Source organism: Gorilla gorilla, chromosome 3 (genome assembly GCF_029281585.2).
Source record: "Gorilla gorilla gorilla isolate KB3781 chromosome 3, NHGRI_mGorGor1-v2.1_pri, whole genome shotgun sequence".
Classification (NCBI taxonomy): domain Eukaryota; kingdom Metazoa; phylum Chordata; class Mammalia; order Primates; family Hominidae; genus Gorilla; species Gorilla gorilla.
In genome coordinates, this window is record NC_073227.2 from 24,633,513 (window position 1) to 24,654,505 (window position 20,993).

A 20,993-nucleotide genomic window follows, 5' to 3' on the forward strand; every position below is an offset into this window, starting at 1 on the left:
TTGGTTTATTAGTTCCAGATTGTCAAGCAGAAACATGGACTGTACAAATGGGTCTTTGGCAACCTCACTCTGACATACTCTGCTGTCTCTCCTAGCCCAGACATGAGGAGTCTACGTGTTTAGAAATGCCCCTCTGGAGAATAGATGTGTTGAAAGGAAAAGCTTCAGTAGTGAAAATAAAGCTGAAGATGAGTAAACTATATCCTGTAAAATGGATTATCTAGATCCATATTACTTTTTGTGTGGATATCCCTTTGCCATACCCTGACCAGTGGTGATGTCTCCTTAAGGTTTCTGTTTAGTATCAGCTGTGCTAGGGTCATCAAGAAAACTGCTGAATGACTCTGATGAAACCTCTAACATTGCCAGTAAGAAAAGTAAGGCATAGAAGGATTAAGTGTTTTTCATGGTCACCCAGAGCTGACAGGAACAAAGTCTTTTTCCTGCCTGTTCAATCTTCAAATTATGAAGTTTCTTATAGTTTGAGATAAGTAGATATTTTACTATGAAGCTCTAGTGCCTCTGAAGCTATAGTCTGAGAACATTCTCCATCATAGCCAATTCATTCAGTCAATGGTTGCCTTGGTTAATACTGTAGCCTATTTGATTGTCATAATTTACATAAAATATTAAATCAACCAAAAAAACCCAGATCATTTATGTTGTGGTCTAATCATATGCATGAACATAAAACTCAATCTCGTGACCATGAATATGAATAAAGACAATTTTCCTTTTGGAGTGGTATCCTAGCATCAGAGGATGTCCATTTGCCTGGAACACCTCCAAAAGCACCTGCTGTTAAAGTAGGGGTTAGCAAACTATGGCCCATGGACCAAATTCATCCCACTGCCTGGTTTTGTAAATAAAGTTTTATTGGAACACAACCACTCCCACCCATTCTTTTACATATAGCTCCTTTCACAAATGACAGAGTTGAGTAGTTATGGCAGGGACTAAAATATTTATTACCTGGCCTTTAAAGAAGGTGTTTGCCAAACTCTGTATTAGAGCATGCTTTCTTGTTAGGAAGCCTGGGTGCCCCTCTAATGTTGACTGATTTTAAATTGGCTACAGTCTCTTTTCAATGTTACCTCTCTGACTACAGAAACATCAAGGGGAAAAAAGCCATCATGAACAGAAGTTTTCAAGTATGACTGAGCAGAATTACCTGGGGAGCATTTACAATAGAGATTTTTGGACCCATTCCCAGAGATCATGATTCAGTAGGTCTGGAGTAGGGCCTGGGAAACTTACTTTGATACAAATGATTCTGGTGCACAGCCAGGAGCGAGAAACTTGAGGAAAGCACATGGAAGCTGGAAATGAAACAAGCAGGAAGTGAATTCTGATTCAGTCTTGCTGTGTAAACTTGGGTGAATTGCTTCACTGAGCCTTAGTTACCTCATCTGTAAAGTGGAAATAACAATTTTTCCTTCACAGGGCTGTTCTGAGGACCAAAGAAGACAATAGTTATAAAATGTCCAGCACTGTGTTTGCACAGAGTAGACACTTGGTTAATGGTCCCTTCTTTCCTCCACTGGAGAATCCAGTGCCTTGGAAAGCACACCAGTTTGATTTTCTTCATTTTGTCTTGTGTATTATGTTTCCACTTCTGTTTATGTTAATTTTGCTCTTGTCAAACTGTTCCCCAATCCACAAGTCCTTCTCCATGTATATTAAAGCTAGAAGTGTTTAATTTTTTTTTTTTTTTTTACAAATTTGTTTCTCTGGGAAGCACCCAGAGAGCTGAATGACCCTAAATGGCTTGTTAGCCATATGACTGCCAATGGTCTTGATTAATTCTGCAAAACATAATTAAGGCCAAGTTTTTAAGTACCTTTAGTGATTTTCTTAGAAACCTTGATATAAGGTGATAGACTTTATACATTCAGAAGACAATCCATTGGACAAATTGAGATGAAGTTTTGTGAGAATGTCTTTCTTTAGAAATGGAAAGACTTGGTATTAGTTTTTCTTTCAATGTCTGGTAGAATTAAGCAGTGAATCCATCAAGTTCTGGGCTTTTCTTTGATGAGAGACGGTTTATTACACTTCAGTCTCATTGCTCATTATTAGTTTGTTGAAGTTTTCTGTTTCTTCATGTTCGATCTTGGAGTTTGTATGTGTCCAGGAATTTATCCATTTCTTCTAGGTTTTCCAACTTGTTGGTATATAGTTGTTCCTAATAGTTTCTAAGGATTCTTTGTGTTTCAGTAGTCTCAGTTGTTAGTCTCCTTATTTATTTCTAATTTCATTTAGGTCTGCGCTCTGTTTTTCTTAATCTACCTAATGGTTTGTCAATTTTATTTATCTTTTCAAAAAACCAACTTTTAATTTTGCTGATCTTCTGTATTTTTTGTCTCAATTTCATTTATTTCCGCTCTGATCCTTTTTATTTTCCTTTACTAATTTTGAGTCAGTTTGTTCTTGCTTTTCTAGTTCCTTGAGGTGCAAGATTATTCAGTTGAAGTCTTTCTACTTTTTTGGTATGTTTATTGCTATAAATTTCCCTCTTAGTGCTGCTTTTGCTGTATCCCACAGATTTTAGGATGTTGCATTTCCATTTTTAGTTGTTTCAGAAATTTAAAAATTTTCTTTTTTAATTTCTTTACTGACCCATTGATCATTCAGGAACATGTTGTTTGATTTCCATGTGTTTGTATGTTTTCTGGTGTTCCTCTTGTTATTGATTTCTAGTTTTATTCCACTGTGGTCAGAAAAGAAATTGATATGATTTTGGGATTTGTTGAGGCTCGCTTTGTGGCTTAAGATATGGTCTGTTCTGGAGAATGTTCCATGTGTGGATACAAATAATGTGTACTGTTCAGCAGTTGGGTGATTTGTTCTGTAAATGTCAGTTGGGCCTATTTGGTCTAGTGTATAGTTTAACTCCTGTGTTTCTTTGTTGATTTTCTGTCTTGGTCTCTTTGTCTTACCATCCTGACTGATTGAGAGTAAGCCATCTGTGAGTAACGGACACTGTCGACGTTTTTCTCACCTGTCCTCCTGCCCCCTCTGAATTAACTGGCAGTCCTAGTAGACTTCTCAGCATGCTAACATCTTCCCACTTCAAGCAGCAGATCGTTCATCTGCTTCACCTGAGACCTTTCTCAGCTCCTTAGGAGCTTTCTCTCCAGGAGCCAAACACAACCTGGCAGTATGGGGTAGTGGATAATAACCCCAAGCCACCTGTCTGCAGTGGGACAATGCTGTGGGGTGTTATACCTGATGCCTCAGAGGGTCACCACAGGGGTTGAGTCTCAGTTGCCCAACATGTTTATCTGCTCTTTGATGTACTCTTTATTGGCTTTTCTTTCTTCCCTGTCTCAGATTTCTCACTTCCTCACAGGACGTGTGGGATCATCTCCCAGATGAACTACCAGTTCCTAAGTATTTGTCTGAAGGTACGCTCTTTTGAAAATCAAAACTAAGACCAGTTTGGACCCAGGACATAACAGAGACCATGGTCTGGCTTTAAACGGGCCGCTTTAAATGATTGTATATCTAGAAAACCCCACTGTCTCAGCCCAAAATCTCCTTAAGCTGATAAGCAACTTCAGCAAAGTCTCAGGATACAAAATCAATGTACAAAAATCACAAGCATTCTTATACACCAATAACAGACAAACAGAGAGCCAAATCATGAGTGAATTCCCATTCACAATTGCTTCAAAGAGAATAAAATACCTAAGAATCCACCTTACAAGGGACGTGAAGGACCTCTTCAAGGAGAACTACAAACCACTGCTCAATGAAATAAAAGAGGATACAAACAAATGGAAGAACATTCCATGCTCATGGGTAGGAAGAATCAATATCGTGAAAATGGCCATACTGCCCAAGGTAATTTATAGATTCAGTGCCATCCCCATCAAGCTACCAATGACTTTCTTCACAGAATTGGAAAAAAATACTTTAAAGTTCATGTGGAACCAAAAAAGAGCCCGCATCACCAAGTCAATCCTAAGCCAAAAGAACAAAGCCGGAGGCATCACGCTACCTGACTTCAAACTGTACTACAAGGCTACAGTAACCAAAACAGCATGGTACTGGTACCAAAACAGAGATATAGATCAATGGAACAGAACAGAGCCCTCAGAAATAATGCCACATATCTACAACTACCTGATCTTTGACAAACCTGAGAAAAACAAGCAATGGGGAAAGGATTCCCTATTTAATAAATGGTGCTGGGAAAACTGGCTAGCCATATGTAGAAAGCTGAAACTGGATCCCTTCCTTACACCTTATACAAAAATTAATTCAAGATGGATTAAAGACTTACATGTTAGACCTAAAACCATAAAAACCCTAGAAGAAAACCTAGGCATTACCATTCAGGACATAGGCACAGGCAAGGACTTCATGTCTAAAACACCAAAAGCAATGGCAACAAAAGCCAAAATTGACAAATGGGATCTAATTAAACTAAAGAGCTTCTGCACAGCAAAAGAAACTACCATCAGAGTGAACAGGCAACCCATAAAATGGGAGAAAATTTTCGCAACCTACTCATCTGACAAAGGGCTAATATCCAGAATCTACAATGAACTCAAACAAATTTACAAGAAAAAAACAAACAACCCCATCAAAAAGTGGGCAAAGGACATGAACAGACAATTCTCAAAAGAAGACATTTATGCAGCCAAAAAACACCACATGAAAAAATGCTCATCATCACTGGCCATCAGAGAAATGCAAATCAAAACCACAATGAGATACCATCTCACACCAGTTAGAATGGCAATCATTAAAAAGTCAGGAAACAACAGGTGCTGGAGAGGATGTGGAGAAATAGGAACACTTTTACACTGTTGGTGGGACTGTAAACTAGTTCAACCATTGTGGAAGTCAGTGTGGCGATTCCTCAGGGATCTAGAACTAGAAATACCATTTGACCCAGCCATCCCATTACTGGGTATATACCCAAAGGACTATAAATCATGCTGCTATAAAGACACATGCACATGTATGTTTATTGTGGCACTATTCACAATAGCAAAGACTTGGAAGCAACCCAAATGTCCAACAATGATAGACTGGATTAAGAAAATGTGGCACATATACACCATGGAATACTATGCAGCCATAAAAAATGAAGAGTTCATGTCCTTTGTAGGGACATGGATGAAATTGGAAATCATCATTCTCAGTAAACTATCACAAGAACAAAAAACCAAACACCCCATATTCTCACTCATAGGTGGGAATTGAACAATGAGAACACATGGACGCAGGAAGGGGAACATCACACTCTGGGGGCTGTTGTGGGGTGGGGGGAGGGGGGAGGGATAGCATTGGGAGATATACCTAATGCTAGATGACGAGTTAGTGGGTGCAGCGCACCAGCATGTCACATGTATACATATGTAACTAACCTGCACGTTGTGCACATGTACCCTAAAACTTAAAGTATAATAATAAAAATAAAATAAAAATAAAAATAAATAAATAAATTTGCCTGTGCATTTTTAGCTTTAGCTTCTTTTTTGCAAGGGGATCTTAATTATTAGGATCACAGCTGAGGCCCAAGATATAAGAAAAATAGCCTCTGAGCTCCAAGTTATGTCTATTCTGAATCTCTTGCACTTTGTTCACAGGTGAGCATCTTCAGGCCTCTCTTAGGACCTGCTAATCTTTTTCTTTGCATTGATGTAACAAACTTGTCTAAATAATTCCCAAATTTATAAATGTTAAAAGCAGCAAATTATAGAAAATTCAGAGGTTGCTATTAGTACTGCTGCAAATATGGTTGTTACTAGCCTGCTGGTAAACAAGAAGACATAAATTGCTCACAGTAAAAAGCACAGTAGTTTATGACGATTAAGTGAAGGGGTGTGTAATCCTACATACATACAGACTCCAAGGGTTTTTTTCTATTTTAGCCTAGTACAATAACTGATTGTGATGGTTAATTTTATGTGTCAACCTGTCTGGGTCATGGTGCCCAGATACTTGGTCAAACATTATTCTAGATGTTTCTCTGATGTGTTTTTGAATTACATTTAAATCAGTAGATTTCAAGTAAAGCAGATTTCCCTCTATGATGTGAGTGGGCCTCATCCAATCAATTGAAGTCCTGAGTAGAAAAAAAAAACTGATCTCCTCTGAGCAAGAGAGAATTCTGCAGCACATGGCCTTTGGTCTTGAGCTATATTGGCTTTTTTTCTGGGTCTTCAGCCTGCTGCCCTCTCTGCAGATTTTGGACTTGCTAGCCTCTGTAATTGTGTGAGCAAATTCTTTAAAATAAGTATCTTTCTCTACATATACATACACATTCTGTTGATTCTGTTTCCCTGGAGAACCCTAATACACTGATATTTATAATAATTTACCTCTTTGTTCAACACCTATTTATTGAGCACTTATTATGTGCCAAGTACCATTCTAGGAACTTGGAATGGATTATTAAACAATACAGGGTCTTACAGATTAAGACCCGACCCTGGTGTGCTTTTATTCTAGTGGGGGAAAATAAATGGTAAAAAGTAAACATGAAGCATTAAATTATGTTCTAACATGCTAGAAGTGATAAGTGCTATAGAAAACAAAAGTAAAAGGAAGACAGTGTGAGGAGACATTGGGTCATTAGAGAAGGTTAAAATATAATCAATATATTGGGAAAGTAGATAACTATGAAAGACTCACAAATGTGCAAATTGCTTTAATTAAGCTTTTAATTTTGAGGTAATTATAGTAAATGTGCAGTTGTAAGAAATAATATAAAAAGATCCTATGTACCCTTTATCCAGTTCCCCACTGTGGTAACATCTTGCAAATCTATACTAAAGATCACAACTGGCTATTAACACAAATGCAGTCAAGATACACAACAGGTGCATCACTACAGGTATTTCTCCTCCTGCCTTTTTATGACCACAGAGTCCTTCATTTCTTTCTTAACCATTACTATAATTTTGTCATTTTGAGGATGTTATATAAAAGGGCCTTATGGTGTGTAAGCTTTCAGAATTGGCTTTTTTCATTTGGCATAGATCCTTGACAATTCATTCATATCATTGTGTATATCAATAATTCATTCCTTTTTATTGCTGAGTAGTATTCATGGTATTGATATACCACAGTTTGTCTCACTATTCACCCATTGAAGGACATCTGAGTTGTTTCCTGTTTGGGACTATTATGAATCAATTTGCTATAATTTTCCATGTACACATTTTTATGTGAACATATGTTTTTATTACTTCATAACGAATGCCTAGCGGGTGCAGTTCCAGGGTCCTATGGTAGTTACATGTTTAGTTTTGTAAGAAACTGTCAAACTCTTCCAGAGTAGCTGTGCCATTTAAAATTCCCATCAGCAATGTATGAGTGATTCAGTTTTACTGCTTCCTCGCCAGCATTTGGTATTATAACTATTTTTAATTTCAATCATTCTGATAAGTGTGTAATGATATCTCATTGTGGTTTTCATCTGTACTTGACTAATGGCTAATGATCTTCCACATCTTTTCATGTGCTTGTTTGCCACCTGTATGTCTTCTGTAGTGAAATGTTTATTCATGTCCTTTGCCCATTTTCTAATTAGATTGTTTAGGTTTTTTTTTTTAACTTCAGAGTTTGGAGAAATATCTACATATATATATATATATTAGTTCTTTACTAGCTATGTGGTTTACAAATATTCTCTCCCAGTCTGTAGCTTGTTTTTTCATCCTTTCAACAGGATCTTTTGCAGAACAAAAGCTTTTACTTTTGATGAAATTCAGTTTACCAATTTTTCCTTTTATGGTTCATGCTTTTGCTGTCAAGTGTAAGATCTCCTTGCCTAACCCTAAATCCTGAAGATTCTTATCCTCTGTTTTTTCTTATAAGTTTTGTAGCTTTATGTTTTACATTTAAGTTTATAATTTTGAATTAATATTTGTATTAGGTGTGAAGCTTAGGTCAAGTTTCATTGTTTTTCCTATGGATTCAATTGCTTCAACACCATGTGTGAAAAGTCTCCATTTCTTTTGTTGAATTGCTTTTGTATAACTTTGTCGAAGATCAGATGGGGATATATTTGTGGACCGATTTCTGGATTTTTATTCTCTTCTATTGATCTATATGTCTGTCCCTCCACCAAGACCACACAGTCTTAACTACTGTAGCTATATAATATGTCTTAAAATCAGGAGGACTGATTCCTTCCACTTTATTATTTTGCAAAATGGTTTTAGCTATTCTAGTTCCTTTGCTTTTGCATTTAAATTTTAGAATGAACCTATCTATGCCTACAAAAAATCTTGCTGGAGTTTTTATGGGAATTGCATTAAATGTGCATATCAATTTGAAGAGAATTGATGTATTTATTGTGTTGCTTTTTTCAAATCATGAACTCAGCATGTCTCTCCATTTATTTTGATCTGTAATTTATTTCATCAGTGTTTTGTAATTTTTAGCATACAAGCCCTGTGTATGTTTTGTTAGATTTAAAACTAAGCATTTTTATTTTTCAATTGCAAATGGTATTTATTGCCTTTTAATTTTCAGTGTCTGTTGGGACAGTTTTAATTTCTTTATTTCCATTTTCACTTGCATGTCTTTTATTTCCATTGTTGTTGTTTGTTTTCACCTTACAGCACTGGCTAGAACTTCCATCCCTGTGGTGAATAAGAGTGATGAAAGTGGACACCATCGTATTATTGAATTGAAGGGGTGAGTGCCACCTTACTACTGTCAGGTATGGGAAGAAGTTCCACTTCCCCACTCGGCCTCCATTGACATCCAATGCGGGGAGGGTCCTCATTACTGGTGAGTAAGGTGAGAGCTCCAGATCTTTTCTGAGCTTCCACTGATACCTCCTTGGCTGGAAGAGGTAGGAATACCTTCTTACTTCTCCCCACATAACCCCCACCAACATTGTGGTGGAGAGGTGGAGGGCCAGCCCCACTACCACTGGGTTGTATTGAAAATCCTAACTTTCCACTAAGCCTCCTCGGACACCAACTTAGTGTGGAGTGGGAGGTGCACCCAGTTACTTCCATGTGGGGTGCTACTACTGCCCAGCAAAGATGAAGGTCCTATTTTTATATTCAGCCTCCTTTGATATCCTCTTTCTCCCAGTGGGGAACTGGGGAGCCTCATTACATCTCAGTTGGGACAGAAATCTAGGCTTTTTACTGGACCTTTGCAGACATGAGTGGAGCACAGAATTTTCTGCTGGGTTTGGCTGGAGATGAGCTGCTATTTTCTGGAAGTTTTCTGACTTGAAAGATGGAAGCTTGGTTCGCTTGTTGGGTTGCCCTGTTCCTGGTCCTTTGGTGGAGGAAGCAGGCTTCTGTTGAGCTTTATTTTGTCTGTGCTTGCTCACGTCTACGGGCTGCTGGCTTCCTTAGGAACAGTTTGGGATATATGAGGGAAGGAGCTTGGGCCCTGAGTTCCCTAGCTGGCCTATCTTCTTCTCTCTACTTTTCATAGCCTTCTCATATTTATTTTACCTATAACATCCAAGGTTTTAAATGTACTTAACAGAAGGAATAGGAAAAAGCACATTCACTCCATCTTCTCCAAAGTTGAAGTCCTTCATAAGTTTTTTAAATTTTCTATAGCTAAAATGACTAAATTTTTAGTTATCTAGAAAACTTTCCTATCCAAAGTGACTCATCAAGGACAACTGTAAAATTTTGTTTTACCACCTATGTTATTAAACTAGAGATTTCCCCCAGAGAGTAACATTTACTTTGCTTGGTATTCAGTTATAACTATCAGATATTTAAGGCTGAGTCACCTATTTCTAATAACCATGGTGATTGCACCAAATAATTACATATACAACATATGAAAGGCAGTCCTCCAGCCGAGGGATCTATGGAACCACAGGTCTGTAGAACTAGAGAGAAGGAGAAAATCATTAAATCCTTCTGCACCGAGGGGTGGATATCTGAGTTGGCAGAGCAGGAGTTGAAGGTGCAGGTTTTGACATTTTGGCATGGAGTTGGCTGAGCTCAAATTTCTACCCTGTGTTTATAAGCTGGGTGACTTTAGGCAACTTATTTGATCTTATTTTTCCTCAGTTTCTATTATTTTAAAATGGAGATTATAATCATACATACTTCAGGGGATTGAGGTATGCATTCAATAAGTGAGTGTATATGAAACACTTATAACAATTATTGGCACATGTAACCATTCAATGAATATTACCTACCATAATTACTCATATAGTATGATTTAGAGAGATTAGGAAGACTGCTTTCCACCTATTTTCCTGCCTATTTTTCATCAGTAGCTGGGTTTCAACCACTGAGTAATTACTTAGGTGAAGGTATGGGCCCTATTAAATGCAAATCTCACACGGCCTAATGTATTATTCTGAAGGCATCTATACCTTGTATTAGAGAGATCTAGCTATTGCCTCAGCTGTTGATGGCAGAGGCCCAAAATGACAGTGGCTTAAAGAAAGATGGAAGCTTGGTTTGCTCTCATCTAAAAGTTCAGGTGGTCTGGAAGTTCTGGTCTGCAAAATTGCCAGGGCCCAGGCAGCTTCTGTCTCATTGCTCTGCCATCTCTAACACGTTGTCCTTGTCTACATGGTGCTAGATGGCTCATCCTATATCCATCCACCAAGCATCAGGATGGAGCAGAGACTAAGCAGGAAAGGATCCGCCTTCCTTTTAAGCACATGTCTCCAAAGAAGCCAGCATCACTCCCACTCACATCCCATTGGCCAGATATACGTCACCTGGCCACATGTAGCTGCAAGTCAGGCTGGGCATGGATTTCTTCAATGCAGTTTACTATGAGACTATCTAAAAATGCAGTTAATATGGAAAGAGAGTTTGCCCCACACTGCAGGGTGGATTAGTGTATCTTCTACTGCCTACCTTAAAACCCGTGAAGAATCTTCCTGATTCAAGCCCTGTATCCTCACTCTGTCTTCTTATTTGCCTTGCGTATAAACAGTACCTCCTTCTGCTCTCATCAAAAGCCAGCATTACCAGGGCAACAGGGAGAAAAGTCAGTTGTCTCTGTTTTAGGGCAAAAGATCACCTTCTCTGTCATTCTTGGCTAACAATACTCACATAGGTTTTGAAAACCTAGGTTATGCTGGCTTTGTGATGTTGGAATAATAGCTAATCTCTCTAAACCAGTGGTTTTCAGCTGGGGTAATTTTGCTCCCCAGGGGACATTTGGCAATGTCTATAGGCGTTTTCAGTTGTCCCAGTTGAGGGAGAGGGCTGTTTTAATGGGTAGAGGCCAGGAATGTGGCTAAATGTCCTACAATGCACAGAACAGCACCAACTTATAAAACATTATCTGGTCTGAAAATATTAATAGTCTTGTGGCAGATAAGTTCTAAACTTAAAGTTCTAAACTAAAGCTGTAAGCTTTAGTTTCTTTCCAGAAAACTGGGACGAAATAGCACCTGCTTCATAGGTTATACGTGAGGAGCCTCCGAACCAGCACTTGTAAAGGATTTAGCCGAGTACCTGGCCCATGGTGGGTTCCAGACAACCTCTGTCCTCAGGGACTCTTAATCTTCTCCTTGTTTTATCTGACTTCTCTGCACTCATCTTCTTGCAATCTTTATTATTGTTATTTTTAATTTTAGATTCAGAGGGTACATGTGCAAGTTTGCCACCTGGGTATATTGCATAATGCTGATGTTTGGGCTTCTGATGATCTTGTCGCCCAGGTAGTGAACACAGTACTCCCAATTGGCAGTTTTTCAATCCTTTTCCACTCCCTGCCTCCCTCTCTTTGGAATCTCTAGTGCTTATTTTCCTATCTTTGTGTCTGTGTGTATCCAGAGTTTAGCTCCCACTTATAAGTGAGAACACATGGTATTTGGTTTTGTTTCTGCATTACTTGGCTTAGTATAAATGGCCTCCGCTGCATCCATGTTGCTGCAAAGGACATGATTTCATTCTTTTTATGGCTGCATAGTATTCCATGTTGTGTATGTACCACATTTTCTTTATCCAGTTGCCACTTACTAGCACCTAGATTATTCCATGTCTTTGCTATTGTGATAGTGCTGGGATGAACGTGTGAGTGCATGTGTCTTTTTGGAAGAACAATTTATTTTCCTTTGAGTAAATACCCAGTAATGGAGTTGCTGGGTCAAATGGTAGTTGTATTTTTAGTTATTTGAAAAATGTCCAAACTGCTTTCCATGGTGGCCGAACTAATTTGCATTTTAACCAGCAGTGTGTAACGTCTACTTGCGATCTTTAATTAATAGTATGTACGTCTCTTGGGAAGGGGAAATGAGGGAAATTACATTTTACTGTGGAACTGGTGGATACCAGAATTTTAACATAAATTACTTTATGTAAACATCTCCAAACCATGTGAAGTTGGCATTACTCTCCCCAACTTGGAAATGGGCCAATGAGGCTCAGGGAGATCTCCTAACACCCTGCGAAAACAGAGTTAATCAGTGGCTGAGCAGGGATTCGACGTCGTGTATGTTTGACCCCAATATGTGTGTTTTGGTTGCAAATTGGCTTTTCCCAGTCCTGTAACTTGGAAATTCTACAAGGGTAAAGAGGGCCGGGTGTGGTGGCTCATGCCTATAATCCCAGCACTTTGGGAGGCTGAGGCAGGTGGATCACCTGAGGTCAGTGGATCACCTGAGGTCAGGAGTTCGAGACCAGCCTGACCAACATGGTGAAACCCCATCTCTACTAAAAATACAAAAATTAGCTAGGTGGGTGGTGGGTGCCTGTAATCTCAGCTACTCGGGAGGCTGAGTCAGGAGAATCGCTTGAACCCTGGAGGTGGAGGTTGCAGTGAGCCGAGGTCATGCCGTTGCACTCCAGCCTGGGTGACAAGAGTAAAACTCAGTCTCAAAAAATAATAAAATAAAACAAAATAAAATGGCAAAGAGAATCTGAAGCACCAGAATGCTCTGGAGGAAGTCAGGAGAGACTGTTGCAGGCAACAAGGATGCAGTCACACTTTTTCCTCAGGTTGGGCTTGTAAAAGCAGCATGTACTTCAACCTGTTTAGGAGCCTTGGCCATGTTATCTTGTTCCCACAAAATGGTAGGCAGTGTTATCTTCTTTTTTCCTTGTTGAATCCTAGGAATTGGGTTTATATTAGTATCCTAAGGATGTTGTAAGAAATTACCACAAACCGAGTGAACTAATGCAATAGAAATTTACTCTCTTACAGTTCTGGATGCCAAAATTCTGAAATCAAGGTGTCAGTGGGGCCATGCTCCCTCTAGCCGCTCTAGAGAAGAATCCTTCTTTGCCTCTTCCAGCAATTGACGATTGCTGGCAATTCTTGGCATCCCTTGGCTTGTGGCTGTATCACTGCCATCTCTGCCTTTGTCTTCACTGGCTTTCTTCCCTGTGCATCTGCATCTCTGTATCTCTACATGGACTTCTCATAAGGACAGCAGTCATTGGATTTTTGCTGATTGTAATCCAGCACGACTTCCTCTTAATTTGATTACATCTGCAAAGACTATTTGCAAATGAAGGCACATTCACTGGATTCACTGGTGCTGGGGGTTAGGACTTAATAATAGCTCTTGGAGGGACACAATTTAACCCATGATGGGTCTAAACAATGTTTTATAATTGATACAAAAGCTAAACCATGTTTTCTTAAAACAACTAGAAACTTCTAACCCAGTGGCAACTTTGGGTGTGCAAGAGAGCTCAAAGCAAACTCTCAGTTTCCTGGCAAGAGAGGAGGCCTCCACTATGTCACCCTGTGGAGACTCCTCCTTGATACTGACATTATTGCAATACATGCAAAACACATAAAAAAATCACCTTAGAGTTTGGGAAGGATGAGGATATTTAATGGCAGCAATATAAGTAATTTTTTTTGCCTCTGCATATACTCTTTTTTAATTAAAAAAATAAAAACGGAAAAACAGAAGGGGGTAAAAGCTCTTTAGTTTTTTGAGGTGATATGAAAGGAGAAAACCTGTATGGCTTCTGGTCTTTTAACAGTGCATTGGAACAGAAAGTCTTAATTATACCAATCAAGGCGACATCCTTTTCCACTGAACTATGTATTATATTTTCCCTTCAAGACAAAGATGAACATTTATGCAATTAAAATAGGCTGATTGAGAAAAATCCGTGTCAGGCATAAGCTCGGATTTATACTTTTGGGCTCAAATGACTGGGGGACATTAAAAAAACTGCACAACTGAGCAAAAATGGTCTTTTTTCAGTACATATTTTGAACAGGAAAGAGGAGTTTGCTTTCCCCTGCATTCAGCAACCCAGCTCCCCTCTTCATTAGTCCAGTGCAGAGCTGGGGCTGCTCCCTCAGGTCCTCATCAGCTTACTCAAACATGCTGTAAAATTGATCTGACAGCCCATGAAAGGGAGTTTAGAGGCAGGGAGGGAAGGACATGAGAGAGCTAAGATTTTGGTGACATGGAACTCTGTATTTTCAAGGCTATCACCATGTTTGCCTGGTATTAAGGGCTGTGACATTAGCAAGGCCCTCTGATCTTTGGGCTACAAAATTGTTGTGACAAGGGCCCTATGTGTGTCTGTGTGTGTGTGTGTGTGTGTGTGTGTGTGTGTGTGTGTTGAGGGGTATCTTTTGAGTCCTGAGTTTGAAAATACTTATTTGTATTAATGGGAAAGAAAGTTCTCTGTGATTGAAGGCTGAATCCTTTTGACATGAAGAGCAAAGACAATTAGCATTTGTTGATCATTTGTTAAATGTCAGATGCTTTCATTTTTTTTCTTTTAATCACCATGATAATCCTTGAGGTTTGTATTCTTATTACTCCATTATACAGATTAGGGCACAGAGACCAAGAAAGATATTTGACATATTTAGCAATCGGAAAAACACAGGCAGAGACGATTTGGAAGTACTCTGGCCATAGGTCCTGGAGTTCCCCAGGAGTAAGTTAGGATGGCTGGGGCCATGGGAAGGTACACCAAGGAATCTTGGGGCAACAACTATTTATAATCACAAAAATATTTCAACTGCCACCAGAGCAAACCAGGTAAATTGGCTCTGTTTGGAAGAAAAGTTTGCTTTCCCTAAGACAAGCAGTTAGTCACATGGTCTGACTTGGGGTTTGAACTCAGCTCGTTTTACTGCAAATATAATACTCTTTCCAATATGCCACACTCTCGTCTCCTCACTCTATCCTTTCTGTGAGGTCAGAGCCTGCAAATGTGTCTGGAGGAGGAACAGTGGCAGATATTATCGGGGGTGAATGAGGTCAGAGGCTTTCCTGTGAATATCTTTGTCAAGGTGATGGAAAAAGTTTCCAGAAACCTTTAGAATGTGTGTCGTGTATCATGAGGAATGGAGACTACAAAAGAGGAAAAGGTGTTCAAATTCAAAGTTGGATAATTAAAAACAAATATTGTCAACATCAATAATTTTCCCCAGAGTTGCTCCTCCTTTTATGGTATGGAAAGTTTCAAGACCTGTGACCTAGATGGTCTTCTGGGGAGACGGTAGATATACATGGAGAAAATGCCAACATATTTTATGGTTATGCTAAGCATATTTTGAAAACTTCCATTAAGATTTTGGTTCGGCCTGGTGCAGTGGCTCATGCCTGTAATCCCAGCACTTTGGGAGGCTGAGGCGGGTGGATCATCTGAGGTCAGGAGTTTGAGACCAGCTTGGCCAACATGGTGAAATCCTGTCTCTAATAAAAATACAAAAAATTAGCCAGGCATGGTGGCGGGCGCCTGTAATCCCAGCTACTCGGGAGGCTGAAGCAGGAGAATCGCTTGAACCTGGGAGGTGGAGGTTGCAGTGAGCCAAAATGGCACCATTGCACTCCAGCCTGGGCAAAAAGAGCAAAACTCCATCTCAAAAAAACAAAAACAAAAACAAAAAACAAAAGATTTTGGTTCCCCCACACACAAAAAATAGAGTTTGAAATTTAGCGAATTAATTGTATCCCATGGCTTTTTCTTTACAGATAGATTCAGGTCTCATAAAAAACTATGCCATCTGTACACATTCTGATATGTACAGCAAAATGCTGTCATTTTCTTTCAACTGGCAACCCCAAGCTACAAACAAAAACATGCTGGTGGAAATTAAAGGAAATGCCCTCTCTATCCAATTGAAACAGAGAGATGTGTAAAATCCTTTCTTTTCTTTTCAAGTAAGGGCACAAAACAACATTCCCTTCTCTAAACACAAATAGAAATTTACTCACTGGCTTGGAAAAAACAGGCCAAGAATGGACACTTTTTCCTCTCCAGAGATCAGTGCAGCTCTTATCTCTATTTAAAAACCTTTGAATCTGTGCTTCCTGCTGTTATCTTACATTTTTTAATTTCATCTATTTCACTATGCTGTTTTCCTCAGTGAACTAGTACCACCTCTCCCTTCCTTCTTGCAGATTCAAACCACTTCTGTGATAATAATAGAACTGTAGCATCAGAAGGCAATTCCCTAAGTGTGGTCTGCCCACATCCCTGGTGGTAAGCCAAATGATCGTAAGTGGTAGAGCGGCAATTACTTTTAAAAAATTTGACAGTCATATATCTATTTCAATGTATAGCAAATATAGAATTGGAACATCAAACTATGATTTTATAGATATTATTGCCTAGGACCATGCTAAGTTTCAGAAGTGAATCTATCTGGATCAATAAAAATATATTAAGAAAGTAGTGGCATAGGTGGTGTGTCACTCTAACAGAGCATAAACCAGTTGGGAGACAATCCTACCGAGGTCTGAAGTGGCATTCTCACACATGGACTATGTTCTCAGCAGCTGGGCAGCTAGCTTCTGCTCATGAGGAGCAGAGGTAACTGGAGTAGCATAGTCTGCATGAGGATTGAGCAGACCCAAACACAAGTTGAGAGAGGCTGGGCATTAGAAGAACAAATATCTCCTTTTAAGATTGTTCAGCCTGGCAGTCTGTTCTCAATGTGAACTCAAGAGGCTGCTTCCTCTACGTGCCCATGCAAAGCACAAATCTGAGATCTTACTATTCCAATTTGAGGAAGAGCCGCCTGCACCTTGGAAAAACGGAAGCGCATGCAAAAGCCTGAGAACCAGCTGGTTGAAGGCCTGTGCCAGGCCTTTGTGCACTAGGTGTGCCTGGGTTGGGGGAGAAGTCCATGGGGCTGAGCTCAGGCAGGCCAGTGCTCCGTGTATGTGGTAACAAGAAGGTAAAGGAACAAGAAAAGCTGTTGAACCAGCCATAAATTGGCTGTCTTCCGTGGTATTCAGTGTCCTGTTTATGACTGTAAATTGGGTATATCTTTATCACAACTGTGCTTTTGGGGAAAACAGGAAGTATTTCTCCTAAGGAATGGGTTTACACTGAATATTTGGTGTATTCGTTCTCACAGTGCTATAAAGAACTACCTGAGTCTGGGGAATTTATGAAGAAAAGAGGTTTAATTTACTCATAGCTCTGCAGGCTTAACAGGAAGCATGGCTGGGGAGGCCTCAGGAAACTTACAATCATGGTGGAAGGCTAAGGGGAAGCAAGCATGTCTTACCCTGACAGAATAGGAGAAGGGGTTGGGGAAGTGCCACACACTTTTAAACTATCAGATCTCATGAGCGCTCACTCACTCTCACGAGAACAGCATGGAAGAAATCCACCCCCATGATCTAGTCACCTCCCAGCAGGTCCCTTTCCCAAAATTGGGAATTACAATTCAACATGAGATTTGGGTGGGGACACAGAGCCAAACCATATCACTTGGTATGTTAGTGAGGGCTCTCGAGATAAACAGAACTAACAGGATATATCTATATATTTATCTAACGTAGGAGATTATAAGGTATTGGCTTACTCAATTATGAAGACTGAGAAATGTCACAATCTGCTTGTCTGCAAGCTGGAGATCCAGAAAAGCTGGTGGTGTAGTTTAATGGACTGAGAGCCAGTGCTATAAATTCAAGTCCAAGCCCGAAGGCCTGAGAACCAGGAGCTCCAAGGATAGGAAAAGATTTACTTACTAGCTCATGCAGTCAGACAACGAACAAATTCAACCTTCTTCCACCTTTTAGTTCTATTTAAGCCTTCAACAGATTGGATGATGCCCCCTCACATTGTGGAGGGCCATCTGCTTTACTCAGTCTACCAATTCAAATCCTAATCTCTTCTGGAAATAACCTCACAGAAATATCCAGAACTAATGTGTAATCAGATATCTGGCCATCCTGTGGCCCAGTCAAACTGACACATAAAATTAACCATCACACTTGGTATCCTCAACATTGTGCTAATGAAGACTGAGTTATTTAGACTTTGGAGAATATACAGTGGACTATTGTGCTCATTTGAGGATGTCCATGAAGTCAGCCTTTAGTACTAAATAAAAAACAGATAGATATGAAGAATGGATTGTTTAGGCAGATTCTGGCACAGAACATGGCTGATGTTAGAACCTCCCCTCCCCCAGGGTCATGACCTTGGGAAGAAGAGATGGATAAGTAAACCCTTAGACCCATCTCAATATTACCTCCTCAGCAAGTTCTTTCCTATAATAATTGTACCTTACCCTTCCTTGTTCTTCCATCTTCTATATCACTTTATCTGGACAACTGTTAGGGTAAGCACACTGCTAATTATGTTTTTGTTTAATCCACTTTGATAACATGTTAAGTGCCCAGAGTGTAGAGATCTCTTCATGATTATCTCTGCACTCTACTCAGAGTCCAGTTCAGTGCTTTGTGGAGAATAATAACTCAAAACAATAGAGATGGAACTGAAGGAGGGGGTATAAGTGGGGAGATGTAGCCAAGCCACGCTCAGCAAGACAGAGCCATGTGGTCACAGAACTACCCAGGAGACTTTGTGCCTGGCCAGCGCCTAGATGACATTTGCTGGACACTTGGCACTGATTGCTGCTAGCTGAGTGAGGAAGGGGAAAAAAAAAAAATCCCAAAATATATTCAGCTGTTCTAGATTTAAGGTTTGCCTGGCTGCTTCACGGTCACAATTGAACATGCTGGTTACTCTGGGTAAATTAAATTAGCTCTAAAGATATGCCCAGTTGCACCCTGAGTTCCAGGTGTTGACAAGTCCTTGGCTCGAAACAGGATCATCGGTGACGATAAATTTCACATATTTGGCTTTTGTAAAATCTAAAAGTTTTGTTCATATGGTTATAAATGGCTAAAGAAAACAGGTAAAGCAGCAGGTGCTAAGATATGTGTTGTTCGGTGGCTTAGACAGGCAGATAAGACCCTTAAATGTTGTAGCCTTTGAACCTGGGATGGGGCAGAGTGATATCTGATGCCATGGTAAGCAGAGTAACAGGCTGGGGAAGCATTGTCGTTGCATCAACAGGTAGGGGTTTGAGTTCTACCTCTGCTGCTTAGTGCCTGTGTCACCTTGGACAAGGTTATGTAATTTCTCTGAGGTTCAGTGTTTTTCTTTGGAAAACGGATTTTAAAACACTTGGCTCAGTGCTCAATAAATAGTAACTTCTTTATTATTTTAATGTAGGACCTCATTTAATCCTTACAATAACTTCATGAGTGCTCTATCAATATCCCCATTTTATAGATGAGGAAACCAAGGCAATGGAGACTTGGGGAATGTATTAGTCAGGGTTCTGTAGAGGGATAGAACTAATAGGATAGACATATATATAAAGGGGAGTTTATTAAGGAGTATTGACTCACACAATTACAAGGTAAGGTCCCACAATAGGCCATCTGCAAGCTGAGGGGCAAGAAAGCCAGTCCAAGTCCCAAAACCTCAAAAGTAGGGAAGCCTACAGTGCAGACTTCAGTCTGTGGTCAAAGGTCCAAGAGTCCCAAAGCTGAAGAACTTGGGAGTCCAATGTTTGAGGGCAGGAAGCATCCAGCATGGGAGAAAGATGTAGGCCAGAATACTAAGCCAGTCTAGTCTTTTGATGTTCTTCTGCCTGCTTTTATTCTGGCCTTGATGGCTGCTGATTAGATGGTGCCCACCCAGATTGAGGATGGGTCTGTCTTTCCCAGTCCACTGACTCAAATGTTAATCTCCTTTGGTAACACCCTCACAAACACACCCAGGAACAATACTTTGTATCCTTCAATCCAATCAAACTGACACTCAGTATTAACCATCACAGAGAGCATAAGCAGATTGCCCATGGCATTAGAAGTAGAGATGAATTTTGAATGTGTTACCAGACCAACAGGTTTGTATGCCCACTGTGCAGTAACACACCAATACATCGAGACAGCAAGGTTTGCATCAGAGAAAGAGTTCAATTATCACAGGATGGCTGAATGAGATGAGAGGGATACTTAAATTTAGCTCCTTGAGAAGTTCTGGGCTGGAGTTTTTAACGGGATTGTGGAGAGTGAGGGGCTGGGAAATTGAGGTCATTGGCTACTTGTATTAAGGGGGATGAAATCATTAGAATGTAGGAACAACATTCTTCAGTGGGTCAGCCTCTTCTTAGTAGTTTCACTGGTATGCAGGATCTGAAAGAACATCTCCAAATAGAAAATTTAAGTTTCACAATGCCTAAGTTGTTATCTATAGAGCAGTTAAGGGGAATTTTAGTCTTGTGACAGGGTCTGCAAGATTCTGGGGCAACAGGCACCAACAACTATGAGGAAGCAGGTCAGAGAGTCATAGTTAATGCTGAATGTGCTGCAAGCTGGATTTATTTTTGTTTCTTCCCCTCCTTTCTTATTGACTTAAATTCAGTTTTCTTCTCCTTTACTTTTATAAAGTTTATAGGGATGATTACAAATCTGTGTCTCCAGGCCAGCGACTGATCCCACTAACCCACACTGGTAACTTATAGCTATTAGTAATTTATATTCCACAACCAGCGTAAACATGCTGGATGGATTCACTTGAAGTTGTCAACTCTCCTTTTCTTCCAAGATGACTCAGAGACTTGCAAACTGAATACTTGTATAAGATGCATCTCTGTCCTCTTTGGCAGCTTGGCATACTGGGTCACAATGTAATAATTACTTTCATGGTCATCCAGGAACAGACAAATCCCTTCTTTCCTCATGCCTTCAATGTCTTGCCTGAGAAGCAAGAGGGCTGGAGTTTGAGAGATGATCTCCCAGCTCTCACACGCGTGGGAACGCGAAAGGC

The 20,993-nt window shown here is 39.9% G+C and overlaps 1 long non-coding RNA gene across 1 annotated transcript in view; it reads left to right on the top strand.

Moving 5' to 3' along the window:
• Nucleotides 1-20,993, top strand: part of LOC134758301 (uncharacterized) — a 222,307-nt gene that overhangs the window by 22,171 nt on the left and 179,143 nt on the right. The window contains exon 3 of the long non-coding RNA XR_010133338.1: nt 8,589-8,664. This is a non-coding gene — a long non-coding RNA (uncharacterized lncRNA). The remainder of the gene's footprint in view (nt 1-8,588; nt 8,665-20,993) is intronic.